Source organism: Perca flavescens, chromosome 13, assembly GCF_004354835.1.
Source record: "Perca flavescens isolate YP-PL-M2 chromosome 13, PFLA_1.0, whole genome shotgun sequence".
Lineage (NCBI taxonomy): Eukaryota > Metazoa > Chordata > Actinopteri > Perciformes > Percidae > Perca > Perca flavescens.
In genome coordinates, this window is record NC_041343.1 from 20,484,594 (window position 1) to 20,503,518 (window position 18,925).

Below are 18,925 nucleotides of genomic sequence, written 5' to 3' on the forward strand. Positions count from 1 at the left end.
TGAAATGGGTTTCCTCAGGAGGGTGGCTGGCGTCTCCCTTAGAGATAGGGTGAGAAGCTCACTCATCCGTGAGGAGCTCGGAGTAGAGCCGCTGCTCCTTTGCGTCGAAAGGAGCCAGTTGAGGTGGTTCGGGCATCTGGTAAGGATGCCCCTGGGCGCCCCCCTAGGGAGGTGTTCCAGGCACGTCCAGCTGGGAGGAGGCCTCGGGAAGACCCAGGACTAGGTGGAGGGATTATATCTCCAACCTGGCCTGGGAACGCCTCGGGATCCCCCAGTCGGAGCTGGTTAATGTTGCTCGGGAAAGGGAAGTTTGGGGTCCCCTGCTGGAGCTGCTCCCCCCGCGACCCGACACCGGATAAGCGGACGAAGATGGATGGATGGATGGATATAACATTACTAATCATTAGTTAACATTATAAATCATCATTTCATTGTTTGTAAAATTAACTAAAGTTTAATTATCAATTTGCCATTTATTAATGGTTATGGTTAGGGCTGCACAATATTTTGTTTCATCGTCTACATTGCGATGTGCGCATGCGCAATAGTCACATCGCACGACGTTGCGATGTTGATGCGAACACTTTTTTGCTGCTTGATAGAAAAGTAAACTTTCACTGTTCTCCTTCTACGTGATTGTTACTGGCCGACCCTTCCCCTTTAAAGCCCGGGACACACCAAGCCGATAATCGGCCGTTGGACAGTCTGGCAAGGTCAGTGACTAGAGTCTGTTCGGTGTGTCCCGTGCTGTCGTCCGTCTGAGGGGCTGTCGGCGTTCATTTTGGCCGACCTGACATGTTCAGTCGGAGGCAGGGCAGTCGGAACTCACCCGGAAATGGCGAGCGGAATGAGCCTGACTAGAGTCTCTCAAAATCTGACGAAAATCTTTTAAACTGACCTTTGTTGAGCTGAAATGAAGACAGATTCAGCAACTGCATGGCCTATTTCTCGCTTAAAATGTTTTCAGAAACATGTTTCAGTGAACTATTTTAGTACAATATGAGATCGTATTCTGAACAAGCCGCCATGACAGTCTGGCTTTGAATTTCCGGAGAAAACTAACCCATGTGACACGTTCGTCCAATCAGCTGCCGGTTTTCATTTCTTGGGCAACAATACAGAGTAGCGCTGCCTGCTACTATGGAGACGTATTACGTTTCTCAAGTCGGTGTCACCTCAGTGTGTTCCGAGGCAGTTTTTTGGGTTAGGGTTACCCATATTTTCTGATATAAAACAAAAATTTAAATTTCAACCAAAGTCAACACAAGGGATAACGTAATTTACACTGATTGAAGTGCTCTTGGATACACAGTTTGTTGCAAGAGTGTGACATGCAGGCTCTGCATGCACAGCAAACCAACAATCATGATCAATTTTAATTACTTTATCAAACAACCAAAGCAGGCTCCGCTAGTCGACCACAACCTGAAATTTAGAGGAAGCAACATGCATGCATTATTAATATCATTCACTTTAGCCTGGATTGATATTATATGAATACAATCGTGTCAACCAGTGTATTTCTTCCTAATTTCCCTCTCCAAAATCACTTCAGAAGAGTAGTCACAGCGCTTACTTGTTTTGGTCTTTTGTAAAGCATTAAAGTTCAACAAAGACTGGTTCACATAAGAAAATTTCCATTTTCATTTTTATTTTCTTTGTAGATGCACTCCCTTACAATATCACCCCAGTAGTTGAGAATGATTTAGTATTTCTAAATAGGGCTATTTATGTCCTCTTGTAAAAATGTCTTTTTTTCATATCGCAATATATATCGCAGGAAAAAAAAATATCGCAATGTAAGTTTTTTCCAATACCGTGCAGGCCTAGTTATGGTTATTATAAAGTGTTACCAATACATTTATAGTAAATCAAATGCAATTAGACAGAAAGAAAATCTGCCATCACACAGCGGTGTGTCTACATTTTTTGTTTTTACTATATTACTATGTTTGTGGTCATTTTTTATGTTTTATTTGTCGATTTACTGGGGATTTCCACGGAAAGCAGAATGTCTGCAGACCAGCTCCGCTGCGTGTTGGCTCCGTGCGTCGCCGTCCGTCAATACCCACCAGGTCCAGATTTGTTGCGGTACGGCTGCGGTAAAATAATATCAATAATCATAAAATTAATGATGGCTGTCTTCCATTTAGCTGCTTAAGTTTCAGGGTCCTGGTTGTGCATGCTGGCTCACTGCTTACTTGGCACTTGAATAGACAACGAAGCCATTGCTGATATTGCACTTGTGAATTCAGACTTTTTTTGTATTGTATTATATCGAATGGATTTTCACATTAACATATTTTTGTCAAGGGACTTCAATGGAAAATAGGTCACTGAATTTCTTGTTGTGTTTTTACTTTATTTAAATGAATTAGACCTGAAGGTTTCCTGTGATTGCACTACATTTAGGCAAAAATCAGGTCACATCACTGAAAATGAGAGGCACCACAGAAAACAGGATAATACAAACAGGATGTTTCTGCCCCAGGAGTGTGCCAGTTAGTATTTGCGGGGACTCTTGAAATGCTCACACTAATTTGATATTTGTTGTTTACTCAATCAAAAGACATGGGACAAAGAAAATACAACTCTTGTTTAAGGACTAACTTAATATTATGCTGAATAGCATTGACAATATGTCAAAGGACAGCAAAGATGGAGCTGATTGTTCATCGCTTGCTCAAATATAAAAAAGATTAAATCCAATTCGTCCTTCACTGAGACAAAGACTGACTTCAGTTTCATATGCCTTTGGAGAAACCTAAGAATGATTCATTAAATGTTTATTCCTCCCTGCAGCATTGTCCAAAGGATTTTTCATGGTACATTGACTTTCTGTATACTAAATCATATCAAACTATCCTCTGCATCAGCCTTTGGAGCTTCTTTCACATTTGAATGCACAAAGACTCAACAGTCATCAACAGTTTCCTGTGCCTGAAGAATGAATGTGAAAATGTATCACAGTGGGGCGCCTGGGTAGCTCACCTGGTAGAGCTTGCGCCCCATGCACAGAGGCTCAGTCCTCACTGCAGCGGCCATGGGTTTGGTTCCAACCTGCGGCCCTTTGCTACATGTGTTTCCCACTCTCTCTCCCCCCTTTCATTTCAAAGCTGTCCTATCAAATAAAGCAGGGATCTTCAACAGGGGGTCCGGGACCCCTAGGGGGTTCTCAGAGTCAATGCAGGGTGCCCTCCAAATTATTATTATTATTTTTTTGCTAGGTAATTAAAGCTTTTATTTTAGACCTCTGAAGACATCATTTTCTTGGACTGGCTGAAATGTGTCATCTAGGCTGCCCCTTACTTTTTTTTTTTTTTTTTTTTTATATTCTTTATTTATTGGACAATAGTGAAATTACAGTTGAGGAAGTGTGTATAGACACAACATGAATTCCGGGTATCTCCTCTCATTGCCCCTTTTTCTGTCCCTTCTATAACTCACAAAGATGTCAGAACTATTTGACAAGAACAAGGGATATAAGGGTTACAGCATATTTACCACATAAGGGTTTGTCAGATATCATATGAAAAAATAAAAAATAAATAAATAAGAAAGCCTGGCAAAAGACCTGACAGTATTTTCATCGATAATTGTATAGATAAACAAGACCAGGATATACAAATATATATATGTCCCTGCACTATTCATCCAAACAATGCACATGTACACCTCCATATTTATACCTATACCTGCCCCCACACACATATTCATATACACACAGATACCCATACACGCATACATATACACACATATACATACACGCACATATATACTGTACATATACATATATACAATCATACGTATACATATACACATGTACATTCATATATATATACACATAATACCCATACACATATATATATATATATATATATATATATATATATACACATACATAAACCCATACATACGTGCATGTAGAGATTGGTAAGGTACGCCTCTGTTTTATAAAAAGGGCATTAATATGATGGCCCTTCCAGTGGTTGTGTCTGTTGTATATGTGAGGTCCAATCAGTCCATATTTTAACAAATTTGTTCATTTGTAGCCGGTGTGAGAATGTGATTCTTTCCATCAGATATATCTTATGGATTATCTCTCTCCATTCCTCGTTGTGGGGGGGTCAGGTTGTTTGGTAATAGCTTTCCTACCAGCTGATATCATGATACCAAACAAATACTTGTTAAAGTGAACATTCATATTTAGATGAAAATATGTATTTCCTAATATAAGGATACTAAACTGGAAGGGTATATTCATTTGCAATATATTCTCCATTATTCTGTGTATCTCGGACCAGAATTGTACTATTGCTGGACACTCCCAGAACACATGCCAGTGATCGGCATCCTGCTTCCCACAGAGTCTCCAACAGGAGGTATCCAGGAGCTTGAATAGTTCGGGAAGTGAATTAGTAGGTTCCCCTAAGTATATCAAAACATCATCGGCAAACAACGCAGCCTTGTGCTGGTCCCCGTTTATAGATATGCCTCTTATGCTGTCAGTCTGTCTAATCCATTGGGCAAGGGGCTCTATGTAGAGCGCAAAGAGAAGTGGGGATAATCCACATCCTTGCCTCGTGCCTCGCTCTAGATTAATACTGTCTGATAAGTATCCGTTTATTTTAATTTGTGCACTGGGGTTCCTGTATAGACTGCTGATTGCTTTAACAAACTTTGTATGAAAACCGAATCTCTCAAGAACTCTATATAGGTATGTCCAGCTCACGGAATCAAAAGCCTTTTCAGCGTCTAGGCTAACTAATAGTGCTTCTAGCTTATTTTCTCGGATATGATTCAGTACATGTAATGACCGCCTAATACTGTCATGAGTTTGTCTCTGCAATATAAATCCCGATTGGTCCGCGTGTATGATCTCTGGGAGAATCTTTTCAACCCTCTTTGCAAGAATTGAAGTGTATAGTTTGTAGTCTGTGTTGAGTACCGAGATCGGCCTATATGAGCCACAGTCCAGTCTATCTTTTCCCTCTTTGGGTATAACTGAGATGGTTGCTTCTCTCCAGGATGGTGGTGTTTTCCCTTCTTTTAGAGCCGTATTAAAGGTTTTAAGTAGGCTAGGTGTCAGCTCTGAACGGACGACCTTGTACCATTCAGAGGGGAACCCATCTGGGCCAGGTGATTTGTTTGCCTTTAGCTTAGAAATTGCATTATTGAGCTCCTCCACATTTATTTCAGCTATTAGTTTATTGCTTTGAACGGTTGATAGTACTGGTAACTTAAGGGTCTCCAGGAATCTTATAATTTGATTTTCCTCTTTTAGCTGTGGCTGCGTGTATAGATGTTTGTAATAGTTTTGGAAAGCCATTTGTATCTCATTTTGTTTGTATACAGTAGCTTTTGAGGTTGGCTCTTTAATTTTATAGATTGTGCTATCTGCCTGTTGCTTTTGCAGTTTCCTCGCTAAGAGCTTTGCAAATTTTGGGCCACTCTCATAAGTATGAGTACTTTGTTTTGTATAAATCATATTTTTTTGTATTTCATGTGTGTACATAACATTTATTTCATTTCTAATTTCCTTGAGCCTTGGAGGAAGGGCTGAGTTTGAGTCTCCTTTATGTTTATCCTCAAGCTCTTTTAGTTCCTTATTTAGTTTCGATAATCTTAGTTGTCTCTCTTTCTTTTCGCGTGCACAGTAAGAAATAATTTCTCCTCTAAGAACAGTTTCCAATGTGTCCCACAGAATATCCGGACCTACCGCTCCATTATCATTTTCTCCCAGAGTTCTTACAATTTCCTCTTTCATTTTGGTTGTGAATTGTTGTTTATTTAAGATACTGGTGTTCAGCCTCCATAATGTATTTCTAGGGTTGCTACTTATTTGTAGTGATAACAGAAGAGGTGCATGATCTGACAGATCAGTATTTCCTATCTCACAATTATGTATTCTGTGGCGGTCTCTTTTAAAAATAAAGAAATAGTCAATTCTGGAATACACTGCATGTGGATGGGAATAGTGAGAGTAGTCTCTACCGGTCGGGTTGAGATCTCTCCAGAGATCTATCACACCCAGCTCTATCATAAGAACCTTAAGTTTCTTATGTATGGGGGTTAAGGTAGTTCCCTTTGAAGAGTCTAGCCTTGGGTTGAGGCGTATATTCCAGTCTCCTCCGCAAATGATAATCCCTTTTGCTCCTGTCATTAAATCAAAGATGTTTCTATAAAAAGTGAAGTCACTTCCTGGTGGGGCATATACATTCAAAAAGGTTATTTCAACTCCTTCTATTTTCCCAGTGACTAATATGTATCTCCCTTCCTTATCTTTTTTTTCTGTAAGCAATTCAAATTGGACTTTTTGAGAAATTAGAATGGCCACTCCTCGCCTATGACCAAATTTGTACGATGAGTAATAAACTTTTGAGAACCCCATTCTTTTCAGCTTTTCATGTTGTTTAGAGCCAAGATGTGTCTCTTGCAGTAACACTATTTGCGCATTCTCCTTCTTCATTTTACTTAGGGTCTTACTTCTCTTAATTGGGTTTAGAACCCCATTGATGTTATAAGAAATCACTTTTAGTTTATTATCTATCCTAGCCATGGATTCTTATTAGTTTCGAACATATAGGTATTCTCCCAGTGTGGTAATATGTAGTTAGAAGAAAATATATCCCTATAACTCTCCTGAACATGGAGAGGTAAACAAAACAGAACCAGTACATTAACAAAACAATTGAAATTGAAGCTTCCAAAAGTGAGGCTCCGTCAAGGTGTGCCTTTGAGGGGCTCCTGGTGGTACTGGAGCACCCAGAGAGGGTTAGGTCTCTCTTGCTTTGGGCAAGGAGGGCCCTTTGAGATGGCTGTGTAATCGTTTCAGTCACGACTAATTTATCCTTGTGACCCGACTATGTTACAAAGAATTTATAAAAAAAAAAAAAAAAAAAAAAAAAAAAAAGAAAAAAGGGCTAATTTCAAAACATCAACCTAACCTAAGCTTTAACCATATGACTATACTAGGCTATTCCAGAACTCGGATTTGCCCTGTGGATCGTGTTCATATGAAAAGAAAACTAAACCTTCATTTATCTGTAGTCACATTTAGTTTGAGTTTCTCCTAAGAAGACTTTTCTGTATATCCCGATTAACCTCTGGGCAGCCAGGAGACGTGGTGCGTTAATTATCCGACGAGTTTGAGGCTCCAAGTCCGGCGCGACGATCTCCTGCCGTTTTCCATGAGGATAGGAGTCGGATCTCACGGCTGTCTGGATTGGTTTGAGCAGGTATGACGGTAATTGGAAATCCTCGTTTAGCCATATCATCTGTGGCTTCCGTGGCGGTCTGGTACATGCGTGTGCCATCACTGTAGAAAACACGTAGCCTTGCTGGGTATGGCGTTTGAAACTTAATTTGTTTTCCCTTCAATATTTTCTTTGCTTCCACATATTCCATTTGTTTCTTGAGGCCCGCAGATGGGTAATCATGGTTTACGTAGAAACGGGCAGACTTATAGAGCAGTTCTTTCTTCTGCCAGGCTTTGCGGATCACCTCCTCTTTGGCTTTGTAACTTGCAAACTTGACTATGATGGACCGGGGTTTTGCCTCTGGGCCAGTTGGCTTAGGCTTGTTCTGTGTGCTCTTTCGGTTCTGAGATCCATACCTGGTGGTAGATCCAGCAATTCTCTCAGTAGTTTTTGCACGAAGTCAATCATGTTATCCCCCTCTTTTTCTTTAGCGATGCCATAGATTCGGATGTTTTCTCTACGAGCCCGACCTTCCTGGTCAGTTAGTTTAACTTCCATGTTAGCCTGGCGTTGGGATAGCCTTTTCAGTAGTACCGTGGCCGCCATTAGCGTTGTTTCGATTCCGTCAATCCGCTCTTCTGCTTCCTCCAGTCTATTATTTGTTCTACTTAGCTCTTGTTTGATCTCTGTAAGATGGTGTGTGTTATCCCGTCTGAAGTCCTTCAGCTCGCTCAATATGCTTCGCAGGCTAACATCCGTTCCCTCGTCTTCTCCTGGAGCTGGCAAGTTGCCTCGGCTAGCGATGTGTTGTTGTACCGATTCTTCGGTATCTTCATTCAGTGGTTGTGGTTTCTTGCCTTTTGGGTTAACCCTGTTTTTGCTCATGTTCACTAATTCTTGCTTTACTGTTATCTACAATGTTTTCAGGGTTTTTAGATCAAAACCGTCGGGGAGCACAAGTCTCAAGCAGCCATCTGTAGCGTGACCCGGAAGTCGAAATCAAAGTTTGAAAGTTTTTTCAAAAATCAAGTTTGACTCTTTCTCTCTCACACACACACACACACACACACACACACACACACACACACACACACACACACACACAGTGTACTACTCCAGGCAGCAATTATCAAAACCGTTGCAGTAAAATGCTGCCTTTAAGAACGGCTAAACGTATGCATCAACTTGTCATTGGTGAAGTAGCACTTTCCTTATATAACTGCAACAATGATCAAGCTATGATAATTGTTATACTGCTAAAATAAAATAAAAACCAATATTACATGCATACACCAACACTAAGTATGTGGTTAATCACCCTTCAAAGATATTAACAACAATTCATTTCTAATATATCCACATTTCTCTAAGTTTAACTAATATACCAATTAAGGAGTCATAGAAGCAATGAAAGTTAAAACATATTACGCCATGTCGTAATCTGTGAAATGCATTTGCCTTGCTTCAAACACGACTTGACTTTCAGAGTATTGCTGTCCCTGTGTAAGCTAAAACCTCTCAATCCGCCAATAATGAGAAGTCTCTCCACTTCGGGTGTGGAGTTGCTGACACAAAGCTTCAGAGTGATACATGGCTTATGAGTGTGTGACTAATAGAAATAGAGGGATAATCCCTCTCACTGCTTGGGTCTGCAACTGACTGGCTTTGGAAATAGAGGAGAGAGGGTGATACCCTGCCTTTCATCTGAAAAGATAGACAAACAGAGGAAACGGTAAGAAAGGAAGAGAGGGGCAAAGGAATGATAAATAAATAAAACTAAGGCAGGCAGTTCTTATTCAGCATAGTTACGACGAGGAAGAAAATGGCAATAGTTTGCCATGCACCATGGACTGTGCCTCACTTATGAAACAGCTACTAATCAGAAAGAAGAACCTCGAGGAAAGCAACACAGCAATTACTGTGGAAGCTACATTGTGTGGGTATTAAATGCAACAATAACAACAAAACATACGACTGACCCCGGACAGCAAACACTCATGTCTCTATGATCGGTTGTCAGATTGTTCCCTCTAAGTTGAATGCAGGTTTAAGTGCGTTTTAATTTTGTCCCTACAAGTTGATGTAACCTTTTTCCGGTTAAGAGAAGGCTGTTGTTGGTGGAGGTTGCCTCCAGGATTGTGTTTACCTTTCCATTACAGTAACAATGTCTGAATGTTGGGAAAGAAAATGTATAATTTCCTCACTTAAAAAGAGAATTTTGACCTTTGGCCAACAGCTATTCAGCAGATATTAGCAGGTGGCTATATATGTGTCAGACATGTTTTCTCGGGCAAGTGTGTGTGGAACAAACTACTGTAAATACATCAGTAATACATCAGTCCTGATTATGTTGTTTAGCTTTCCTGTGTCCCCAGGTGGTATAATGCCAATTAATGGAGGTTACTGCTTTATTGTAAAGCATAGTGGTTTATGAGTTCCTTATGTGAATATTAAACCCAGACGTTTTGAACACAAATATACTGTTGATCCTTTAGTTTGGTGGACCCACACCAGAGACATAAAGCCAGTAAACTGGATTAACATTTAACAGACAGATAGAAAGCCAAGGTCACACTTTATTATATTGTGTTTTTTGTTTGTTCCTTCTTTTGGTATTTCTTTCCTCATATTTGTGTGTTTTTTACTAATTATGTTCTTCTTTGTGATAATACAATTATATTAATGCCCCACATTTGACCTGTTTGTACTCACTGTGTCATTTTGTCTGCAGAGACTTGGCCTTTGCCCTTATGTTATAGTTATGTAACCTGCATAGCGGTTATCATTTCTTGAAATCAGTGGATGAACTTTTAACTACTGCACAACTAAATTTTGATACTACCACACTCTGCTGCAAATACACAACGTATACATTACTGAAAAGGAAATGACCCTGATGTTTGTACCTACCTTATACATTTAACTCCCTACCTCTGATATTGGAATCTATTGAATCCTGTCCAATCTTTTGTTTTATAATGCCCTGGCTCTGGCTCTCTCACTCCGTTAGACAGAGTCTGTAAAGTGCCGCCTCGAGGCTGACGGCAAGCTCAGGATGTCGGGCAGAACATCTCTGGATCCGTGGCGGTAAATCTGGAAGGCAGGGATTGAATATATGAATGGAGGCTGGAAATGGAAAGGGATGTACAGATTAATGGGTTCAGAGAGCTCTTAAGTGTGTGAAGAGGGGAAGCTGCTTTGATCAGAGCTGCTACTAATCCCATAGACGTTTGAGTAATTAAACTAAACTAAAATGATCTCACTGTGGGAGAGACATTAAAAAGACCTCCATTTATTTTTCCTCATTCACATATTCCTCATTCCTTATGGGAACTATCCCATGTTCAGGTGTGTTTAATTACAGGTGGAAGTTGGGTGGAGCTATGCAGGGCATTATGTAATGAAAACAATGTAAGTTGTCCGACTTGTGTGACAAAACCAACAGAAGAGTGAGGGAGCTGTCAATCAAGCACAGTCTGTACACGCCCATACAGTCCTGAGAGGAGGTCTTATCAGGCAACATAAGTGAAAACATCTGCGTAGGTGGACTAGAGTACGAGTGTGTACTTTAAGGGTTGTCTGTTCATTAGAAAAAAAACATTAGGGTATAGGTATTATGCAGATACTGTTATTAACATAATACAGGCTCACTTCATGCACTGCCTGCTGTGACATATAGCACTTTCTCTTTAATCTGTAAATGAGCTCTCTAGACACTTTTTTTAAATGTCAAATGGTAAGAAATTCCATTGGAACAGAAGTGATCTTCTATTAAAGAGCCCCACATTATAAACCTCCCAGGTTATTTACTGTATGTGTAATAAAATGTGTCACTTGCCATGCCCCTCTGACAAAGGAGAGACATCTATGCAAAAACACAAGAGAAAAACAAAGAAAAGACTCACAGGTGAAAATTAATTATTCAAAATTAGGAGGAGTGTGTTGTCAGAAATACTCTGAAATCTCATCAATCTCAGGTTAAATGGTTTGTCAGGAAAAATAACTAGAAGGCACTTAAATCTGCCATCAAGTCACGATTCTTTAATTCACCAAACTGCATCCAGCTCTGGTTGAAAGAGCTGGATGCATGATGGACAGCATGATCACTGTTCACTCACAAATAAAATTGTGGGTGTTCCTGCTCACCCTCATACCAGTTCAACCATCTGTTGAAGTCAATAAAACAAGCAATAAGTTATGAATCAGTTTGTCTTAACCTCTTACAATAAAAGTGACCATAACATTTAAAAAATTGCTACAAAAACAACATAGTAAAATCAAATGGTGATTTGGTCCAAAATGCTGCATGTTTTCTATATATCTGAATGCCTTTATACACTGAAGTAGTCTCTTTATATTTTTTGCCACTCAACACATTATTTATGGTGGGTTATATCCAAACGGAGGCCACCAATCAATACCTCTGACCTTACTTGGACCATCCAACAAGCACCTCAGTTTCTCATTCTGTGACATTTCTGTGCTGCATTTCAACTCTGCCATTTTCTCAAATGCAAAATAATGAGCTCTTTGCTTTTTAGTATCCATGAAGGTTGGTATTTATGGCTAATTGTTGGGGACTTAAGACTTGTTTACGTGCATACAATGAAAGCTGATTGGAATTATTAGCCTAATGAATAAAATTATAGTTTTATTTTTATTTATTTATTTTTGCATTCTCCCTATTTTCAAAACATAGCCTTATAGTGCTTTATCTTTGTAAGTTTCAAATGAGATCAGCCTCCCTCGATATCAACTTTAAACACAATTAACATTGTACATGTGAGTAGTATAATCTCTGTAAATCTGAAAAAGGATCCATATTTTATACATACATAGCACGTCTCATTGTGTTGGTTTCACGTTGTGGACAGCTAAACTTCACTAGATGTAAACATCTTTCAAGGAAAGTTTTTTCTCCTTCGAGTGATGTCTCCATTGTGCTAAGCTCTGACCCCTGCTGTGCTGCAAGCTTTTCCCTGAAATTGGGACACTGTTCTTGGCCAGTGAGAGGACGGAAACTCGTACCAACACACAACCTCATCACAAGCTCAGAGTGAAAACAAATGGACTGACCCGAAGACAGCAAAGTTGGATCATTGCTCACTGGGGTTCAATGAAAGTAAATCTAACATTTAGCAACTTATAAAGTAAAAGCACTTATCATTACGGGCCTTTTCACAGAGCACATTTTGACATGTCACAGTAGGGGTGCTTGAAATCACTTCCTTGTTCACTCATTCACTGTTCCCGATATAATAGACAATAGGTTTACCCAATAGTGAGCAGTAAACAGAGGTGTCAAGTAAAGAAGTACAAATACTTTGTTACCTTACTTAAGTAGACATTTTGGGTATCTATACTTTACTGGGGTAATTATTTTACAGCAGACTTTTTACTTCTACTCCTTACATTTTCACGCAATTATTTATACTTTCTACTCCTTACATTTTAAAAATAGCCTCTTTATTCCTATTTCAGTTTGGCTTGTTTTCATCTGGCTTCTCATCATTAAAAAAAAAAAAAAAAAAAAACACACAAAAACCAACCTATCCAGATGAATAGATATATCTGGATAGAGTGAATTTGATGGTGGTTAGATGAGAAGTATAAACATACAGTATACCATTCCGACACCCTATTGGTTTGTACGCGATCCATGGCACCTGCACATGACACAAATCACGTCACTCTCCAGCAAGGAAATAGCAGACGTCTGTAGCCCATAGACAGTATATAACAAGATGTAGCCTAGTACGAAGATGTCCGTGGCAGAGACACAAGAGAACTCGAGCGAAATGTCCCAACCAAGCACCAGCGAGGAGGTTGGTAGCCAGGAAGACCAGCCAACCCTTCTACATCCCTGGCCGTACCTGGAAGAATTTTTCAAAGTGGTTATTTTTTTCCCCTTACATTACTGTAATGTAGAAATTTGGTTTTGGTGTAATAAACTATCTCTTAACATCAAGATAAAACTACATTGTGTTTCATTCCAACAAAAATGAAATGAAAAACAGGCAAGTTTGTCTTAAAATAAAATGAAAGAGTAAATACCACTAAATTCCTTGGTGTTTATATTGATGAATGTTTAAATTTCAAATGTCATATTGATCATCTAACAAAAAGATTATCTAAATATGTTGGGTTATTTTTTAAGTTAAGACATTTTCTCCCGCACTCAGCACTTCTCACCTTATACAAAACATAGTTTGAGCCTCATTTAAACTATTGTAATGTCATATGGTGTAATACTTTTCTCAGCCACTTGAAAAACCTACAGATTTTACAGAAAAAATCATACGGGCATTAACATGGTTTGAGCCTAATACCCCCACTCGTCCTCTATTTCGTCGTCTTGGCATATTAAGGCTTACCGAATATAATGTCTATCAGAATGCCTGCATGATATTCCAGTTTATCCATAGGTTAAATTACCGTTTGTGTGAGCTTATTCCAATAAATCATCAACTGCACACTTATGACACAAGGAAAAAATATCTAATTACTGGCAAAAAATGACGGTTAAAGTGTACGAGCCTGAGTATAGTTTGTAGGGGACCGCAGATTTGGAACGAGCTTGAGGAAAACTTGAAAGTGTCGTATTCTGTCTCCATCTTCAAGAAAAACCTAAAGGAAAAATTGCTCATAACATATGATTGCTAATTATTCTTTAAATGTTTTAGTTTGTGCTGAGATCGATCGTTGATTGTTTGTAGTATTTCTCTGTTAGTTTAAGTATGTCTGTATTTTGTTGTATTTTTTATTATTTATTTTGTATTTTGATAAATTGAGTTTTTGGTTTGTATATTTTTTGTTGTTGTTTATTGTTATTGGGCCCCCTCCGAAAAGCTTTTAGTAGCTTATTTGGGGTTCCCCATTTCACGCGCCTTGTATATGATCATTGTACTTTATGAAATTGTGTTAAATGATACATTGATGACGTGTGAAATAAACGTAAACGTAAACTTTTACTTTTATACTTTAAGTAGTTTTGAAACCAGTACTTTTATACTTTTACTTAAGTAAAAAGCTTGAGTTGATACTTCAACTTCTACAGAAGTCTTTTTAAACCCTAGTATCTATACTTCTACCTGAGTTAGGAATGTGAATACTTTTGACACCAGTAAATGATTTTGGACACTCTCTAATCATCATTTTGCGTCATCACTAACAGGTGTAGGGTCGCTCAACTGTAATTTTCGCATCTGTAAAATTCATAGCATTGCATTGTGAAATTTTTTATGGCATTTAAGAGTGGATAGAGTTACACACATAGAATCCGGACACTCAAATAAAATGGCAGACAGTAAATATAGTGCCCTACGTAGTTAATGGGGAGTGATATCGGACACAGTCTAAGTAAAGCACAGATGTAGGCCTATATTACAAAATTAAAAATGGAAGAATTACACTTAACTGCTTCAGTTTCAGGGTCCTGCTTAAAGGAACACGCCGACTTATTGGGAATTTAGCTTATTCACCGTAACCCCCAGAGTAAGACAAGTCGATACATACCCTTCTCATCTCCGTGCGTGCTGTAACGCTGTCTGACGGCTCCAGCATTAGTTTAGCCCAGCACAGATCCAGCAGGTAACTGGTTCCAACTAGCCTACTGCTCCAAATTGTGACTAAAGTGACAAAATAACGCCAACATGTTCCTATTTACATGTTGTGATTTGTATAGTCACAGCGTGTACAAAAAAACTATGTAAAATGAGACACAGCCATCTTCTAACAGTAAACAAACCGGGAACTATATTCTCAGACAGGCTTGCTGCGAGCATATCACTCCGCCCAAGTACTATATTCTTTCGCCTGAGAATATAGTTCCCGGTTTGTTTACAGTTAGAAGATGGCTGTGTCTCATGTTACGTTGTTTTTTTGTACACGCTGTGACTCTATAAATCACAACATGTAAATAAGAACATGTTGGCGTTATTTTGTCACTTATTCAGAGCAGTAGGATTGCTGGAACCATTCACCTGCATGTTCTGTGCTGGCCTGATGCCGCTGGAACCATCAGCACGCACGGAGATGAGAAGGGTATGTATCGACTTGTCTAACTCTGGGGGTTACGGTGAATAAGCTAAATTCCCAATAAGTCGGCATGTTCCTTTAAACTGCACTTAAGACACTGTTCAATTTATAAACCAGTTATATTCATCAGTTGCTTGGTGTCATTAGACTTAATACTTGAAGAGGCAATCAGGAAAACAAAAGAGAGAGTGAAATCAATACTTGCTTTGTTATAAGGCGTCACTCCAACACCTAAAGCCGCAGTCTCTCTCTCTCTTATTTCTCTCTATTTCCCTGTATTTTTGGTTTCTCTTCTTTCTCCCTATCTCAAATGGACATGCATTCTTGGGAGAGAGAAGCGTGTGTGTGTGTGTGTGTGTGTGTGTGTGTGTGTGTGTGTGTGTACTGCTATAGATACTATTACAGCAGGGGAGAGTAAATTGTGCTCAGTGATTAATCATTTCGTACCCATGTTGTTTTGTCCTCTTATGCGTGTGTGAGTCTGTGTGTGACCTGTATCTGCAGCAATTATGACTGAAGGCGCACACACACACACACACACACACACACACACACACACAGACACCCGTCCTGCAGCCAGAGGAGGAGCAAACTCTGAAGTACGTGGTTGGGGTATGAATAACCACTGGACTGTACAGGCCCTGAATCTGGTGCAGTGGTTGAGAACCTCTGCAACATAGCAGCAGATACATCAAATAGAAGCTGGAGAACCAGAACGCTACAACTCTCTGTTGACAAAACACTGTTTGAGTAGCACATTTGCTAAGACATTACTTTGCTTTAATCACTATGCAAAAGCCATTGAAGCCTTTCTTTTATTTCATTTCTGATTAACTGACATTTTCATTATTCAGCTGTACTTCTATTCAAGCTTCTATAAATCCCAGTCATATAAATTATTAACTATTTTCAAAAGAAATACAGAATGATAAATAAGAGACATAGGTGGTAAAGGCACGCTTAACTCAACCCTGTTTTTGGAACAAATCCCTGATGCTCCCAGTGATCCAAAATGTTTGTAAAAAGAAAAGGGAAATCAATGTTTGTTACTTATTATGACTGTTCTGTTTCATAAATAAAGTCTGTGACCACTATGAGTGTTAGTGAGAACTCTTATCTCTCATCATCATCAAAGGGAGCACAGCGACATCTGCTGGCTCTTCATATTCATTCAAGAATCAAGGTTGTGGAGCCGAAAGCCTATTTTATACTGACAAGGACTTTGTGTGAATTGGAAGAAAGTAACACTGGGCTTTTGAAGATTTTTCCTTTTCCTCATGTTTTTCAACTGCACTCAGATGCTGCCACAATATAAGAAAAAGTGTACACGTATCTAACCAGAATCTCCTAAGAACATGCTGTTGTGAGAATCTGATCTTGTCACAAGGGGGAGCACTTGCATAAGATAATTTACTGACCTGACTGCATCTAAGAAATAGTACAAACTACAGAAATAGATCAGTGTTTAATAAGGGGTACTCCAGCTACTTCTGGAGTTAACAGGCGGTAGGCTACAGCAAAAGATTGTGGATACAAAAATTATGATATGGCAAATTTGGTTGATATTTGGTTTATTTATTGTCACAATAACCAAGAAACTACTATGAACGACAGGCCGACTGCATAGAACACACGTCCAACCATCCAGTCACCGTAAAACTAAATGGACTGCATTTCTATTGAGACTATGGCTGCTAACTGCTAAACTAACAATTATTTTCATAGTCGATTAGTCGTTTGGTCTAAAAAATGAGATTTTTTCTTTTCTTTATTTCTTAAAAAATGACTTAAACCGATTATAAAAAATAGTTGGCGATTAATTAAAAAGATATACTCTAAGCGTGCCTGGAAACTGGTGAGCAGAATTAAAAATAGCTAAAAAAGTAACAAATAAATAGTTGAAACATCCAGCTTCTGCCCCTCCGAGTGGTAAGAGTTAGTTAGTTTTAGCAGCACGGTAGCCCAATTGTTAGCACTGTGGCCTCACAGCACAGCAAGAAGGTACCGGTTCGAACCCTGGTTGTCCCGGGCCTTTCGGTGTAGAGTTTGCATGTTCTCTCCTGTGTCTGCGTGGGTTTTCTCCTGGTGCTCCCCACCACTAAAATATGCTCCCCTCTCTCTCTACCAAGCTGATGTGAGGTGAGCGTCTGGCATCGTAAGGCTGCCGTGCATCACCCAGGTGCTACTGTAATTAATTATAAGAGTATGAATGCAAACTACGAAACCAAAACTACTGAAAAAAAGAGGCCAAGCCTAAGCACAAAACATGCTATAATCACTATGTATTGAACAAAGAAAGTATTGTAACAATATTGTGCATTTTTGATTAATTAAATAGCATCCAGTTTAAAATTAAATCAACACATTTGGAACATGACAGTGGTGTCAAATAAAGTGTACTTGAGCTCTAATTTGTACACTGATCTGATAGTGTTGGCAGAGTATGTCAAACTACTGTTACACTAAATTATATGAAAATGGCCAGACGTTGATAGTAGGGCAATATATAGATATAATATCGACATCTATATATGAGGCTAGATATCGTCTTAAATTTTGGATATTGTAATATTGTGATATGACACGTGTTGTCTTTTCCTAGTTTAAAGGCTGCCTTACAGTAAAGTGATGTAGTTTTACCAGACTTACTGCTGTTTTATTATCTGCCTTTACCCACTTAGTCATTGTATCCACATTATTGGCGATTATTTATGTGAACTCTCATTGTGAAAATATTTTGTGAAATCACCAATAGTCAACCCTACAATATCGCCGCAATATCAACATCAATGTATTTGGTCAAAAATATCGTGGTATTTGATTTTTTACATATCGCGCAGCTCTAGTTGATAGGAGTCTGGAAGTTCAGACTTGACCTTGACAAGTAGTCCACTTACAAGGCTTCATCTGTGAAACGGCAAGGACCCTGGAGAAGAGACTGAATTAAAACCAGAAAACAGACAGCATCAGCTTCACCAGACTGAGACCGGTCAAAGCATCGACTGAGAATAGGTCAGAGTCATGTACCAGGAGTCAGTAGACGGCTGCAGAAAGATCAAGGAGGACATCACATCAATACTTGTATAGCTCTTGGATGTCTAATGAGGACAAAAAGGTCCTGCCGTAGCAGAAGCTTGTCTCAACTTGTACGTACATTTTACAAACATTATATATTAAAGGGCAACTATTATATAGCATTTTCAGGATAATACTTGCATTTTGTGTTTGTATTAGAACATGTTTACATGCTTTAATTTTAAAAAAACACTTTATTTTTCACATACTGCACCTGGCTGCTGCACTTGTCAGTCCGTCCAGGATTTCGCGGCCTTTTTTTGAGATTGTTGCGGCCCAAAATACCTGATTTTGCGGGAGCTTTTTATAAAAAATTGCGATAAAAGTTGCGATGTCTTTTGTATAGTTCTTTAAAAATAAAAAGGAAACTTGTTTCAGGGAAAATAAAAACTACTCTGGGCCGAGTTTTCCTAGTAACCTTACCAAAAAGGCTCAGGATGCTGCAAATGTTGGTATAATATGAAAATGGCTAGTGGATTTAAGACAAAAATTTATAATTTATTGAATGAATAAAATTTGAAAATATATGTCATTGTTAGTTAATTTCCTATCCTGGCCTGGGACACACATTCATACGGTTCGGTAAGTACTTATTGGACTTTAACTTATCATTG